We start from the raw sequence: 11,863 nt of genomic DNA, 5'->3' as shown, positions 1-11,863 counted from the left end.
GAGCCCAGCACAGTGCTCCCCCCCAGCCCCTGCTGGCTGTGCTCCTGGCTCCGGGGGTGGCTGTAGCCCCAACTCTGGGGCTCCGGGGGTGGCTGTAGCCCCAACTCTGGGTGCGGCTGCTTCCTGAGCCACCACAGGCACCATGGATCCCACAGATGCCGGCTCTGCAGCTCTGACACCTGTGACAGTGGCAGTGGGCGGCAGTCTGGGGGCTCTGGGTGTGGTCACGGCTCCAGGGGCTGTTGCTGATCTGGGATCCTGTTGCTGAGAGAAATGATCTGAGAGGAAATGGAAATCTAAAATGCCTGGAAGAACCCCGTGTAATGCAGTCTTCCCTACCTCCCCTTATCTCCCTTTCCTGGCTGAGCAGCTGAAATGCTCCTGGATGTGGGGGAGAGGGTGAGCTCTCTGCAGAAGGCTCTGTTTTTGTGTCTTTTCCAGAAGCCCATAGTCTCCCCCTTCTCTGTGCCTCACAATATTACTACCTATGTCTGACCGGGTAGAAAAATAAAACTTCTTGTCACATCAACTGCTTCTCCTTTGACTGCGCCACTCAAGGGTACTCAGTGAGTCCCCTCCCTGAATTCCTGTGGGCCCAGCATGCCAGCACCAAGGCTAATCCTGGTGTGGGACTAGGACTTTAAGGTGTCATGTTTCTCACACAGAGTGGCCCTGGAAACTTCAGGTGGGGGTGTGGAGAGGGGCTACTAGCTAAGACCTGACGTTTGTGTGATATGGTGGAGAGGGACCATCTGACACTGGAATCCCCATCTCTGCTGAGGGTAGTATAGATGATCAGAAATTGAAAAAATGAGAACAAAGAGGAGGCAGAAAGGAAGGTCTGAGGGAGGAAGATCAAGTTAAACTACAAATGATGAGTTTGAGAGAGAGAGGTGAGCTGCAAAATTAATAAATTCCAAAAATTTATTTTGGAGTTGAAGTTTTTACCTGAGAGAATGCCTGGAGTGTTCAGCATGTGAAGGGTTCTAAGCTCTGAGAAAACAGAAAAAAGATAACATGGGAAATGTCCAAGAGGGTTACAGATTAGACACTGTTAATTTCTTTCAAGAGATCTCAGGTAATCTGGAACTGATTTTCATTATTTTTTAGCTGTTGAATGCTACTTTTCAACGTCAACAACATCAAAGAGACATAGCCATACAGTTACAGGGGGTCCCAAGTAACTCCTGCTGCAACTTTGGAATAGGACAATATTTATTTATATGCCAAACTGAAATGGTAATTTTTTTTCAGTTTTATTTTATTTATTTATTTTTCATTATAATAATATTTTTTATTATATTATGTTAGTCCCTGGTTTTTGATGTAAAGTTCGATGATTCATTAGTTGCATATAACACCCAGTGCACCATGCAATACGTGCCCTCCTTACTACCCATCACCAGAAATGGTCATTCTTGATGAAAACCAAGTGTGCCATTTCACTTGGATCACTATATTTTTGAAATAATGGTACAGTACAATAGGACCCTGTAACACCCAAGCTATAATGGCTCTTGAAATGACTTCAAAAACATGAAAAGGCATGTAACTGTGGCTACAGGGAAAATTGACATTTTTGAAAGAAATCAGAGTTTGAACACTGTAATTTCAGGCAGAGGACAAACCTGTCTGTTACTCTGGGAATGCAACTGGATAAAATGCATTTTTGTCATTTCATTTTTTAAAAAGTAATAATTTGAACATTTTTTTCATGTGTCTGTTAGCCAATTGCATGTCTTCATTGGAAAAGTTCGTATCTTCTGCCCATTTTTTTATTTGATTATTTGCTTCCCGTGTATTGAGTTTAAGAAGTTCTTTGTAGATCTTGGATACTAATCTTTTATCTGTAGTGTCATTTGCAAATATCTTCTCCCATTCCGTGGGCTGCCTCTTAGTTTTTTTTGACTGTTTCCTTGGCTGTGCAGAAGCTTTTTATCTTGATGAAGTCCCACAAATTCATTTTTTCTTTTGTTTCTCTTGCCTTTAGAGATGTGTCATGTGTCATGAAAAAAGTTGCTGTGGCCGGTGTCGTAGAGGTTGCTGCCTATGTTCTCCTCTAGGATTTTGATGGATTCCTGTCTCACATCGAGGCCTTTCATCCATTTGGAGTTTATCTTTGTGTGTGGTGTGAGAGAGTGGTCAAGTTTCATTCTTTTGCATGTAGCTGTACAATTTTCCCAGCACCATTTATTAAAGAGACTGTCTTTCTTCCACTGGATTTTTTTTCCTGCTTTGTCAAAGATTAGTTGCCCAAAGAGCCGAGGGTCCATTTCTGGGGTCTCTATTCTGTTCCATTGGTCTATGTGTCTGTTTTTGTGCCAGTATCATGCTGTCTTTGTGATCACAGCTTTGTGGTATAGCTTGAAGTCTGGCAATGTGATGCCCCCAGCTTTGTTTTTCCTTTTCAACAATTCCTTGGTGATTTGGGGCCTTTTCTGGTTCCACACAAGTTGAAGGGCTGTTTGTTCCAGTTCTTTGAAAAATGTCATTGCTATTTTGATTGGGATGGCATTGAAAGTGTAGGTTGTTCTGGGTAGCATGGACATTTTAACTATGTTTATTCTTCCGATCCATGAGCATGGAATATTTTTCCATCTTTTTGTGTCTTCTTCAATGTCTTTCAAGAGTGATTTGTAGTTTCTAGCTAAGCAAAATAAGTCAAGCAGAGAAAGACAATTATCATACGGTTTCACTCATTTATGGAACATAAGAAGTAGGAAGATCGTTAGGAGAAGAAAGGGAAGAAGGAAGGGGGGTAAACAGAAGGGGGAATGAACTATGAGAGACTATGGACTCTGGGAAACAAACTGAGGGCTTTAGAGGGGAGGGGGGTGGGGGATTGGGAGAAGCTGGTGATGGGTAGTAAGGAGGGCATGTATTGCATGGTGCACTGGGTGTTATACGCAAGTAATGAATCATGGAACTTTACATCAAAAACTTGGAATATACTGTATGGTGACTAACATAACATAATAAAAAATATTATTAAAAAAAGTAACAATTTGAAAATCAGTTTTGCTCCGATATTCTTGGACACACACTTTTTTAAGAAACTGGAATAAAAAGTGTCAAAATGAATCCAAATCTATTCTGCCAGTCCAATCACTCACCTTGCTTAGACAGAATTCCCTGAGGAAGTGGCCATAGACTTGGGGCTTATATTTAAGCAGGTTTTGAAATGAACATGGTTGGCTACTTGTCCATGGATATTTAGAACATTCTTTAAACATCAAAGTTAAAATACATAACAGAAAAATGGAAAAAAAGATGGGCAAATTCTGTGCAAAGGATTTACTTTCCTCTGTTGAAAACATGTAAGCCACACATTCAACTATGTGCAATCAAAGCAACAAATATTGATAAGTTGTGCTACTTGGTCTCAGTTCCACAGGAACCATTGTATTTCAGGTGGCTAGCAACTGAGATTCAGCCATCAAATGGCTGCACATCAGCAACTGGGAGCAGTGTAGTAAGAATCCAGAGTGCTTAGATTCAAATCCCAGCCCTGTCTCTGTGTCTCAGTGTCTCAGTCTCCTCAACCAAAGAATGGGGATAATAATAATTGTGCTTGGTGTGTTGATTGGTTTATGTTAATACATGTAAAGAATGCAGAGCACTACTTAAATGTCAGTTTTTATTGTCATTTAATTTGAAGAACTAAAGAACAAGGTTTGGGGTTCAGAAACTTCTAAGGATTCTTGCTATGGGTATATCTAGTCTGATTGAAGAAAGAAGCAGGGTCGTTGAATATAGTTCAGACATGAAACAGCAGGGCAGTCACTGGAAGTCAGAAGTAATCCAGGCATGGTTCTGACACTAAACATTGTTTCCAACAGGTGAGGTCCAGTAGCTGGAGGAAAAATACATTATTTAAACTTGGTTAGGACTGCATCAAGCCATCCTGAGATCCATCAAATCATTTTTCAGTCATTCAGAACACAAATACTTATTGAGCATGTCTTGTGTGCCATCTGCCATTCAAGGCAGTGGGCATACAATGGAACTAAACAAAGTTTCTACTTACTTGGTGCAGACATCTGAGTGGGCACTTTCCAGGCAGGGACTTATATTTGCTTGGTCTGCATCCAGTTGTGTTATGGTCTGAATATTTGTGTTTCCCCCAAATTCGTATGTTGAAATCCGAACCCCCAAGGTGATGGTATTAGGTGGTGGGGCATTTGGGAGGTGATTAAGTCATGTGGGATTAGTGCCCTTACAAAAGAGATCCCAGAGAAAGTCCTCCTATCTTCATCTATGTGAAGTTGCTGCAAAAAAAACAGCCATCTAGAAAGTGGGTGCTCATCAGACACCAAGATTGCTGGGTTAAGAATTCAGAAAGGGGTTAGTTGGGCAATTCTTCTTTGAGTCTTTCATGTATTTGTAGTCACATGTCCATTGGAACTGTGATCACCTGAAGGTTTGGCTGGGCTGGACAACCAAGAAGGCTCACTCACAAGGTTAGCCATTGATGCTGACTGTCAGCTCGGGGCTGTACAACTGGCATCTACACCTGGCCTCTCTGACATTGTAAGATAGTCCTGAGACTTCTTACATGACACCTAGTGTCCCTTAGGGAAAGACTCCCAAGAGTATCAGGTGGGATCTGCATGACCTTTGGTCATGCAGAAGTCACATGGCATAATTTCTACCGTCTTCAATGGGTTAAAGCAGTCATAAGCCTGCCTAGATTCAAAAGGGGAAAACATAGTTCCCATCTCAATGAGAGATGTGTCAAAGAATTTTGGGAAAAGTTTAAAAACATTGAACACTATCCTCATCCTCTCTCCAGTTCACACTACTTACTACTGAAGCCCTGGTGTAAATTTGTGTTCCCACAGTATTTTTAAAGAACTTAGATTTTGGTCATGGTTATACTCAAGCTTTGAAGAGGTTGGCTGCTCCTGCAGCCTTGATGTAACTAGAATGTCCAGAATCATTACTGCAACAATAGTGTCTTGTCAAAGATATCAAAGGTTTTTACCTATATTATATTAAATTATTATTTCATTCTAGGAAATTAAGATAAAATACAGTGGAAAAATATTATGTAACTAATATATATCTACCAGAAACAGTGGTAAAATGAAATCAGTCATCTCTATTATTAGTCACATCATTATTATTTCCCCCAAATGTTATTCAAGTCTCATCTCCCTTTCCCCCCCAAAGCTTTCTGGCCGACATGACATGAGCATCCCTATCTCTGACCCACTTCTGTGTCTCTTCGATTAATAGCACAAACAACTTCCTTAGATTTGCAAGTTTTGTCCCTTTAACAGGTGTAGACTGCTAATCTCTGGCTCTGCTTTAAATTCTAATATCTCTGGTTCATTTTGCTTACTAAAATTTTAGCTTTGTTTTTTTCTTAGACATTTCCAGTTTTATCTTGCTATTTCAAAGAGAAGAGGGGGGATGGGATGCCTGACTCCAATGTCTGTGTTCTTGGCTAGCACACTATCTTGCCTCCCATTATCTTAGTTTGTTTCCCTTTCAGATTCAACTTCCCTCAGATGGCAGCTTTATTTCCTCCTTCTTCCAAGAAACTTCTGGCCTAGGCACTCCTGGTTCTTGGGTCTGCTGTGTTCTTTTTAATCCCCTCAGCTGGGCCATTGCAAGACATCCTGGCTTCTACCCTATACTTAAAAGCCATTTTGAAGGCCAAAGACCTCACTCATCACCCACAAGTGAAACTAATGACAACATCTGGACACCTCACTCCTGTCAGGGCAACAGGGAATTGATAGCCATAGGCTATAAGTACCGGACTTCCTCCACACTTACATTATAGTAGGTATCATTCTAGCTCATAATAACTTCATTAATTGTCTATACGATGCTTGCCACACTGTAAGATTCTTAAGGATGGGAACTATGTCTTATACATAAATGTGTATTCACTACATGTTTGAATGAATGAAGAAAGGAGGAATGAATGAACAACTAGCCTCCAAAAGTCCTGAGGGTAAGGAGATATTTGCGCCATATAGGGACTTCTTTTCTCCCTTCTATCAGGAAAAAACAAAACAAAACAAAACAAAAAAACCCTGGGCATCTAATGAGGAAGTGTTGAAGGCCCAGGCTGGAGAGTTTGAAGATCTGCTGCTCAGATTATAACCTACCACTGTCACCACTTTCCATGTCTCAGTATGACTAAATCAAAGGAGGAAGAAAGAAAATTTGGGGGTTGATCAGTAATCATCTTGAGTCAGGTCATCTCTGCATGAGACCCTTTTTATTTCCCTGCTGCCTTTAGGTGACCTAAACTGTGGGCTGTGGGTTATAGGGTCAGGATCTGCAATAATGGTAAAGGTGCAAAAGGACTAGATTTATAATTATATGTACATTTATGCTTATGTATCAGTGTGATGCAATGGTTTACTTTACTTTTTATTTCTTGTAGTATCACTGGGCTGAGATGTCCTGCCAGGATTAACCAACAGCTGTGTAAGCCCCTCCCAACTGCTTAACCTTCAAGTATCCTTTGGAAGTTTGCCTCTTTGTCTCTTTATGTTGTGGTTCCAGTTCTGGAGGAAGCTGCTATCAGAGCCACTATGGGACTGACAGATGCCACTGACAGCACCGTCAGAATATTCCGGAGGCTGCAGCTGCTGCCACAGCTCTGGAGGCACCTGTTGTCCTGGGTCATGAGGATCACAGAGCATCAGGGTTGGAGGAACCAGAGGAGCAAATGCCTGACCCAGTCTGGTGCTTCTCTTCCTCTTTTCCTCTGTGCCACATCTAGGGCTGAGGTTTGGAGATGGCACTTGGAAGGATCTTTTTTTTTTTTGGTGCAAAATTGGTGGTTTATTAAAGCACAGGGACAGGACCTGTGGGCAGAAAGAGCTGCTGCCCTGGGTTGTGAGGGGTGGCTGATTATATACTATGGGGTTGGGGGAAGGTAAGGAAAAAGGGAGGTTGAGAGATACTTTCATATGTTAAAGAAGACTCACAAGATACCAGAGGCCTTACCATTGTCAAGTTAAGGTTGTTTACTCCCTCTAGTAAGGCATTAACATGAAGATAGTTGGGCACTTCCTGAGGCTGCAGATTATAAGGACATTTAATTGCATCTACATTCCCTTCCGGAAGCTAGGTTATTGATAGAAATGCTTCGTTCCTGTAAACTGCTAAAGACATTTGTAAACTGAGAGACTTAATCAGCCCATGAAGCTCATTCCTTTTGCTTTCCGGAAGTCTGTGTTACTCCAATTTATGCCACTGTCTCTGGACTTGTGGAGTTATAAAGACTCTCCACTTGAGCATCATTTGATTGTGGGTTGCATTTGTACCACTCCACTACCCACCTTCTCCTTCCCAGGTAATCCAGGGGTCTTCCCTCCTCCTTTGCTGCCCAGAAAACAGCCCCTACGCTGCATGTGTTGGGGACCACAAGACAGAGGAGGAGGAGGGAGGAGGTTTTCCTCCACTCAAAGGGAGTCTCTGGAAACTGAGTCAGGTAAAAAATCAGGAATTATCAGGGAAAGTCTTCATGTGTTTTGACCCTGATGTGAGCAAGACTGCAGTCCTGGGGCATCTTTGCTGCTCCCACTTCCTCCTCTTCTTCATGGAACTCCTCCCTATAGACCCAAGCTCTCCATCCTGCATCTGCCAGGCCCACACACTTAGAACCCCTTACTTGGTGAGCTTTCCTTCTGTGCCCCTATTTCAAATTCTTCCCTTTTTATGCACTATGACCTTTCCTCTCTTGGTCTTCATTTGATGGTTGGTCAACTGGTCTCCTCCTCCATCCACTTTGGCCTTGTTCTTTGCCCGCTTTTGATTCCCTGTCCCTGTCACCTGGTCATTCAGTCAGGCAACCCAGAACTATGTTCTTACAGGAACTCCATGAACAGACCCTGGGCCTCCCAACATCACATCGGATCTCACCTCATTTCACACAGGCAAACTCCAAGATTTCACTCATCTGTCCTCACCAATACCTCTGCCTAACCCATCTCTAACCTAATGCACAAACCCCAAAGGATCTTGAGAGTTGGGGTTGGGGGTGGGTATGAGCCACTATGTTTCTGTTCCTGAGAAAGGCTTCTGCACCTAGTGTTGTATGGCCTGCTGGGGCAAAGACACACACACTAGACAAAAGTTGCAATGTGAAAGAAAAGCTTTATTTTTTCACAGGGACGTGGAAGAGAAGGGAAGCCTTGAGCTCCTGGAGACCAGCAGGATATCCCCTGTGGGAGAACACTGGAAATCTTCAAGGAGTAGCTCAGTGTGTGTGTGTGTGGGGGGGGACAGGAACAAAATGCACCACCCAGGGCTACTTATGATCATTTTGGAGTCATTTTGGAGCTTTCTTTTTTCAAATGCTTTTATTTAATGTCATGACCTGGGTCAGCAGCCACCCTCAGACTTGGGGCCACAGTTGGAGCCCCCAGGCTGTGGCCATTACCACTGTTGCAGGAGTGGGACATCCATGGTACCTGCAGCCCCTGCAGTGGCTCAGGCAGCAGCCGCCCCCAGAACCTGGAGTGCAGCTGCAGGGTGCTAGAGGCAAGCATTGTGCTGGGCTCAGGAAGCACTTGGGTGACGAGAGGCACTTGGGAGGAGGCTGGCACAGTTGCTGGCTCTGCTGGCAGGACATTGTGGCAGGAAGGCAAACAAAGTGCATGTCAATGCATACTGAGACTTCAGGCCAGTGTTTCCTCATTTGCCCGTACATCCTTTCCCCTCAGCTCATTTGCTCCCAAACCAAGAGCAGAAGAGAAATGGAAACTGTATGGAGTTACGTGGGCCGATACGCTGTCTCTCCTGCCAACCGAGAGGCACAGGAAAGCCAGCCAACAGACCCTGGTGAGTCTCCTGCACCACTGCATGTTCCCCACAGCAGGCAGGCCCCACAGTTGCCCATTAACAGCGCCCCCATGGACATTTGGTGCACACAGCAACACAGCCCCTTTTCCTTCAGCACTGGTGTTGAAGATGGAAATCACAGCTGGGTGAAGAGGCAGGGAAGGCATGTCTGTCAAGACAAAGAAAGGAGAGATCCTGAGGTCAACTGAATCACAGAGCCCCTGGCATGGCTTGTGGACTCTTCTTCACAATCTGATTTTTCCCATCCTTTGCTGTCCACCCTGGGTCTCTTTCTGCCACCTCCATCCTATCTTCCTGCTTCCTTCTCCTTACTAAAGCAAGGACACATCTGCTCAACCCCATCAGCTCAGGCTGTCCCCAAGCTAGACACTTACCTGATTCTGTGGAAGTGGAAGGCCCTTCCTCAGGCAGTTGTGGACAGAGGAGCCCAGTACCTGAGCCCCTGTATACTGAGCATTACGACATGCAGTTCAAGTATGTCCTTCTCCTCAACCCAAGGTGACACTACCACATATTCCCAGGACCAGGCTTTCCACATTTTCCTAGGGACATATTTTGAGGAATGACAAAAAGGAAGCAGGCAATATTGATGACAGTCCAATTACCCATGGCACAGTCCCACTAACTGCCATTCCACTTTTATCTGTACATTTGCACTCAGGATATATCCTTGTGGGCATGGTAATATAGAGACAAAGAGAACTGCTCTTGGCTAGCTCAGAGTCTCTCAGAAAGACAGATGGACAACTGAACAACTATGTAGAGTCCATGTACTAACTGATGCAGCACAGATGTGTGCAAGCAAGATGTGTGTGGTCAAGGGCCACTTTGAGAGTCAATTCTCCACTGCTCTGTAGGTTACCACATGGAGTGAAGTTTTAATGGTGTTGATTAAGCTAAGCTTACTGGATCTTGGAAGCAGAAGAATGGAACTGGGACCATGGCTTGAAACTCGGAGCCTTTAAGAGAACCTGTGGCATCTGGAATGCAATGTAGGGATGAGTGAGTGGGAGAGAAAAGTGTTAGGATAGGTGTTGATGGAGAAGTAGGATGATGTGAAAATGTGACCTTTGTGGGGCTAACAGAAAACACAATTAATGGAAAACAAAGAACATCTGTTTGTGGGTTGTCTGTGGGATGTATAAAGTTGAATCTAATTCTATGTATTACGTTAATAATTGATGAAGAATTTGTTAGATTTGTTGATAATGATGAAGTTGATGGAGTTGTATGCATTTCACTTAATGAATAACTTTGGTAATCCTTGAGGTTTGTATATGGTGAATTCATGTGAAGTGAATTTTATTTTCCATTTGGTTTAAATTAAATTAATATTTGCCTTAAATTCATCATTGAATTCCTTTGTAGTAATATAATAAAATATGTTATAGTTTCCATAGAAAAACCATTTCATGAATTAAAAAGAATTTTTTATTATACCATATATTTCCAAAGAAAATCATCACCATTAAGATGGTATTAAGTTTCTAATAATCATGAACTTAAATTATATTGTAATTTTAAACATAACATTATTTTGGTCAGAGTAAATGCAAAACTGTAGAATCAGATACTTCTTCTTTGGCACAAAATACACTGTAAGGGGATGTTAGTTCCTTCTTCTTCCAATTTGCCTGTCCCTCCACTTTGAACAATTGTGATACCATGAGTTCATTCAGGAATTTTGAGGACTTGTTAACAGGGAATAGGAGTTCAGATGGGGAACTGGTGATAGGCTGGGGCAGGCATGCATGTTTTTAGGAACATACTACTGCCTGCAGAATGGGGTCCCCAAGGTGCTATGTTCTGATTTACCCTCAGAGTTAAGCTGGAAGTGACATTGACCTTATGTTATCAAGAGCTCCCACTCACTCATTCCACCCTGCCATAGAGATGCTGTAATGAAACGAGACCATTAAAAAGGATGAAAATAAGCACTTGCGGAATGCTGGATTGCATGGTGTGGCTCAGAAAAGGAGGGAGTGGAAGGAAACATAACTCTATTTGCACTGCCATTCTGACTTTGCCAGTGGAGCTGGGCATAAGAATTTAGCAAATGGAGGGACTGAGCCTGAGGGAAAGGGTGCCATTGAAGAACCCTGGGCCTTTTGCCAGCTCAATTCTTAGCTGTGTCCCTATCCTACATCACACAAGACTGAGATTTGCCCTGAGCCATCACTTGGTTTCTGTTCTGGAATTCTTTCTCATTAATTTATCCCCATGCTTCTTTATTGAAAAACCATTTGTTGGGCATCAGCTGAAGGCCGGACACCACACTCAGCATCAGGCATCTAGCAGTGAAAGAGAGAGACACAGCCTCTGTCCTCAGAGAACTTGGTAACCAGCCAATAGGACAAGAATCAAACACAACAGTGATGAATGTTCATTCCCAAAGGGGAAATTCAGCCCTTTTGTGGGGGTGAGAGGCGAACCTAATCTAGAACTCAGTTCCAGGAACCTACACTGACTTTTTTCATTGTCCATGGTTTTTAGGAATTAGTACAGACTATTTTCAGTCCAAACTCAGGTGATCTTGGGTGTTTGCCAGGTAAGAATCAGGGTATGATACAAATCACATGAATTGGTGAAGAGCTAAGGGATTAAAACATCCCGGAGACTCTAGGTGCCGTTGTTCCTATGGAATGCAATGGATTTCTGAGTCACTTTCCTAAGTCCTGCCCCAGCTTCCTACACTGTTGTTTTTATGCCAATTGCCTTCCATCTCTTCTTTCTGGAGAAGAGGAGTCATAGTCCCCACTTCAGAGCCCACCTTCTTGATGATCAGATGCAGAGAGGCAGGTGTCCTGGACTGACAAGAGCGTCTCCTCAACTCCAATGTGAGGGCAACTCAGATGTGAAATATAGCAGTGGAGTACTCAACCCAGACAGTCCAGACACTATGCAGGCCTGTGGGCTCAACCTAGTTTAGCTGATTGAATTTTAGAAAAGTTCATCAACTGGTTATGCCACATGGTGCAGCATTGCAGAATTTTTTTTCTGACTTTCACCTCTATTTCTTTCTTTTTTTTTT

At 43.2% G+C, this 11,863-nt stretch overlaps 1 pseudogene; it reads left to right on the top strand.

Annotated features, from left to right (window-relative positions):
• LOC100474765 overlaps window positions 1-11,863 on the top strand; it is an 18,730-nt pseudogene that overhangs the window by 893 nt on the left and 5,974 nt on the right.

This window comes from Ailuropoda melanoleuca, chromosome 2 (genome assembly GCF_002007445.2).
Source record: "Ailuropoda melanoleuca isolate Jingjing chromosome 2, ASM200744v2, whole genome shotgun sequence".
NCBI classification, from domain to species: Eukaryota; Metazoa; Chordata; class Mammalia; order Carnivora; family Ursidae; genus Ailuropoda; species Ailuropoda melanoleuca.
The sequence above is the reverse complement of the archived record's forward strand: the minus strand, read 5'-3'. Positions and strand labels throughout refer to the sequence as shown.